We start from the raw sequence: 4,224 nt of genomic DNA, 5'->3' as shown, positions 1-4,224 counted from the left end.
TTGTTTCTGACCACCAAGGAAAGCCATTACCCTATAGTTGCCAAAGTTATTAAATTGCTCCAAACGTGTTTATTGGTATGTTGTAGAAGAAGGAAAGGTGTTGGCTCTTCAAATGAATCTTGGCATAGGTCTCTGGTGTGTGTGTGTGTGTGTGTGTGTGTGTGTGTGTGTGTGTGTTGGGGGGCTGGGGAGACTAGTGAAGCAGCTGCATTTTTGGCTCTCCATCAGCTTACTGATTCAGAAAGGGGAGGAGTATGGGGATCCAAGACGGGAAGTAGATTGTTTTTCATTTATCTGTCCTCGGGAGGGTAATGGGGATGTATGTGTGTGGAGAGAGGGATGACACAGAAATGGAGGGACAAAGAATGAACAAATGCAGCAGTACTCACTAGACACTTGTTTAAAATGAACTATACAACTTGTGGGTAGGGACAGGAGGAGAAACTGTCAGACAGTGAAGGGCTGACATTGTCCCCCAAAAAGTATACTCATTACCTCACTTAAAAAAAGAAGGGATGGAGCAAAGTCCGATTTTTTACCAAATTGCCAGATACTCAGATAAGTAATCAAAACCCTTGATGTATGTCCCCCAGAGAGGGTGAAGAAGAAGGCAATGTCAAATTCTGGTAGAGATTAGCAGATCTCATTTCTGCAATTTTACCCTTGTATCTACAGCCTTTATAGGTTAACTCACAGACTGACTCTAGAATCCTATGCTAAAATTTGCATCAAAGGCAGGAATTTCCATGTGAACAAACACATCTGAATTATTTTATCTAACAGTCCTGGAATTGCTGAGGATCTTAGAAGTAATTTCATGAGACTTGCAACCATTTGAGTCAACCTCAGATATCCAAAGGACACGCCATGATATCAAGATTAAACATTGCTCACAAGAGCCACAGGGTCAGGCTTTCCCAGAGGTGTTCTGCCCTCAGCATTGATGTTCATCAGCCAGACAGGGAAAACAGGACTGAAGGCAGGTAGATATGTAGGGCTGTAGACAGGAAAATGAAGAGTGATCCTACTATGTATGGGGAATCAGAATAGGGAAAAAAGAAACTTTTAGGATATTCAAATGAAAGGAGTTCAGTTACTCCCTAAACATTTGAGCCATGCCCTGAGTGTCTGTCATAAGCCTGCCCACAGACCTGCCCTCACAGGGTTCACAATCCATGGGACAGATAGACATTGTAATTACAATGCACAGTTACGAATCTAAAAATATGCCAGGTGCTGGTGGCATATGCCTGTAATCCTAGCTACTCAGGAGGCTGAGATCTGATGATTGTGATTCACTGCCAGCCTAGGCAGGAGGTCCATAAGACTCTTAATCTCTGTTGAATTGCCAGAAAATCAGAAGGGGTGCTGTGGTTAAAAGTGGTAGAGTGCTAGCCTTGAGTGAAAGAGCTCAGGGACAGAGCCCAGGCCCTAAGTTCAAGCCCCATGACCACAAAATAAATAAATAAAACTAACAGTAGCTGAAATACTCCTGTCCCAGATAGACATTCTCCATCTACAAAGGTCCATAGCTTTGTGAAGCCCCAACTTTTTTCTTTTCTTTTTTTGTGTGCTGGTCCTGGTGCTTGAATTCACAGCCTGGGCACTGTCTCTGAGCTTCTTTTGCTTAAGGCTAGCATTCTACCACTTGAGCCGCAGTGCCATTTCTGGCTTTTTCTGTTTATGTGGTACTGAGGAATTGAATCCAGGGCTTCGTGTATTCTTGGCAAAGCACTCTACCACTAAGCCACCTTCCCAGCTCTCAGGGAGCTTTTTGTTCCTTAGGCTTGGCTTTGAAGCCTCAGATCTCAGCCTCCTGAATAGCTAGGATTATAGGCATGAGCCACTGGTATACAGAGACATTAAAAAAAAAAATTTTTTTTTTTTTTGGTCAGTCGTGGGGCCTGAACTCTGGGCCTGGGTGCTGTCCCTGAGCTCTTCAGCTCAAGGTTAGTGCTCTACCATAGAGCCACATGCCCACTTCTGTCTTTTTCTGTTTATGTGGTGTTGAGGAATCAAAATCCAGGCCTCATGCATGCGTGGCAAGCACTCTACCACTGAGCTACCTTCCCAGCCCTAAACATTTTTTTTAATTGTTCTTATAAAGGTGATGTACAGAGGCATTACAGTTATGTAAGTACATTTCCTTTTGGAAATGTCATCTCTTCCCTCACTCCCAGTTTTTCCCTCCCATCCCCATCTACAAGTTGTATAGTTCATTTTCAACATAGTGTCTAGTGAGTGCCACTGCTATATTTGATTGTCTATTTCTGTGTCCCCTCTTCCCCTCCCAAAGACAGAAAAGAATGCAAAAACCATTATGACAGAATAAACCCTATTGTTTTCATTTCCTGGAGTTCATTTCAATAAATAATAAATAGTAAATTATATGATCAGATGCCCATGGGCTTTGTGCCTTTCTGTTCCTCTCCTGAGAGTATCCTCCTTTGGTCTCACTGTGTGTGAATACCAAAGTCTTGTATAATTTATCATGTCCCAGTGTATTTTAGATCTAACTTCCATATATGAGGAAAACATGCTGTTTGTTTCTCTGACCTTGGCTTATATCACTTAACATAACTTGTTCTAGGTCCATCCATTTTCCTGCAAATGATATATTATTCTTTCTAATGGCTTTATAAAATTCCATTGTGTGTAGGTACCATATTTTTTTGATTCACTCATCCATCTATTACAGGGCATCTGGGCTGTTGACTTCCTCCCCCTCCTCCTCCTCCTCCTTACTGCTAGCAAAACAAAAAACCTTCCTATTTCTGGACATATCTGAACCTGAAGCAAGTGGCATCAAGAAGTGATGGTCAAACATATGATACATTTTATAAAGTTTTAGGAGAAGAAATGTCCTGTAAACTGATTTGATCAGTACATACTCTGTACATTTATTAAAATATCATCCAGCACTGAATACACTTTACAATGTGAACAAATTTTGCATGTAAATTTCTCATGTGTTAATTTAAAAAATCTTTAAGGAGAGGGAAATCTTAAGTATTTTATGTTTATCATTATATACTTCCCTAGAGCTAAGGTGAATTTTTGTCAAATTTCTCTTTCCCATTGTCTTTTTTTAACTATCAACTTTCTTTTGTATTTCTAGAAGGCAAAAATATTTTTCTTTGGGTGTAACATCTTTTTTTTTTCTCCCCAATCCTGGGCTTTTGAACTCAGGGCCTGGGTACTGTTCCTGAGATTTTTTTTGCTAAAGGTTAGTACTCTACTACTTTAGCTACAGCATCATTTCTGGCTTTTTTCTGTTTATGTGGTATTAGGGAATCAAATCCAGGGCTTTATGCATGCTAGGCAAGCACTCTACCACTAAGCCACATTCCCAGCCTAGGGATGTGACATCTTTGCTTTCATTTGATGGCTGATATGGACCTAACTAACATACTTTATCACTGAGATATAAAATTGAAACTATGGCTGGGTATTGGTGACGCAAACCTGTAATCCCAGATCTCAGGAGGCTGAGATCTGAGGATCATGGTTCGAAATCAGCCAGGAGAGAAAAGTATGTGAGGTTCCTCTCTCCAATTAACCACTAGAAAACCACAAGTGGAACTTTGCTCAGGCCCTGAGTTCAATCCCCATGATCAGGGGAAAAAAAATTGAAACTAGGTGAACATGGATTTAAAGTGTCTCAGAGATGGACTGGATTGAAGTAAAAAAGAAACAAGCCAGGTATGATGACACATGTCCATAATTGAGCACTCAGAAGGCTGACACAGGAAGATCCAGAGTTTGAGGTCTGCCTGGGCCTTAGAGAGAGACCTTTTCTCTACAAACAAGCAAACAAAAATGAAGAATATCAAGAAACAGACTGAAGGCTCCCCAGCCTGGTAATAGGACAGGGGTAGTGCAGAGAAAGGAACGATGGATTAATATAGAAGAAAAATAACTATTCTCAACATGGAAACAGCTACAATAGGAACTATGAGGCAGTGTAGTTTAAACCTGCACAGAGGAAAATGAGCATGTAATGTACTAACAGGAGAACTTCTACAATCAATACATACAATAATTATGTAATTCATTAAAATTAGTTTGATTTCATATAGTCAGTGCTTAAAACATTATTTTAGTTAAACAATTTGGTAACTGTATACCTAACTTCAAATAAAACTAAAAAAGAATCCTTTTTTTCTAAGAGTATATAAGAATCTTTCCCTTCCTTCCTTCCTTCCTTCCTTCCTTCCTTCCTTC

This window comes from Dipodomys ordii, unplaced genomic scaffold (genome assembly GCF_000151885.1).
Source record: "Dipodomys ordii isolate 6190 unplaced genomic scaffold, Dord_2.0 Scaffold1, whole genome shotgun sequence".
Classification (NCBI taxonomy): Eukaryota; Metazoa; Chordata; class Mammalia; order Rodentia; family Heteromyidae; genus Dipodomys; species Dipodomys ordii.
This window is presented reverse-complemented; position numbering follows the sequence as displayed.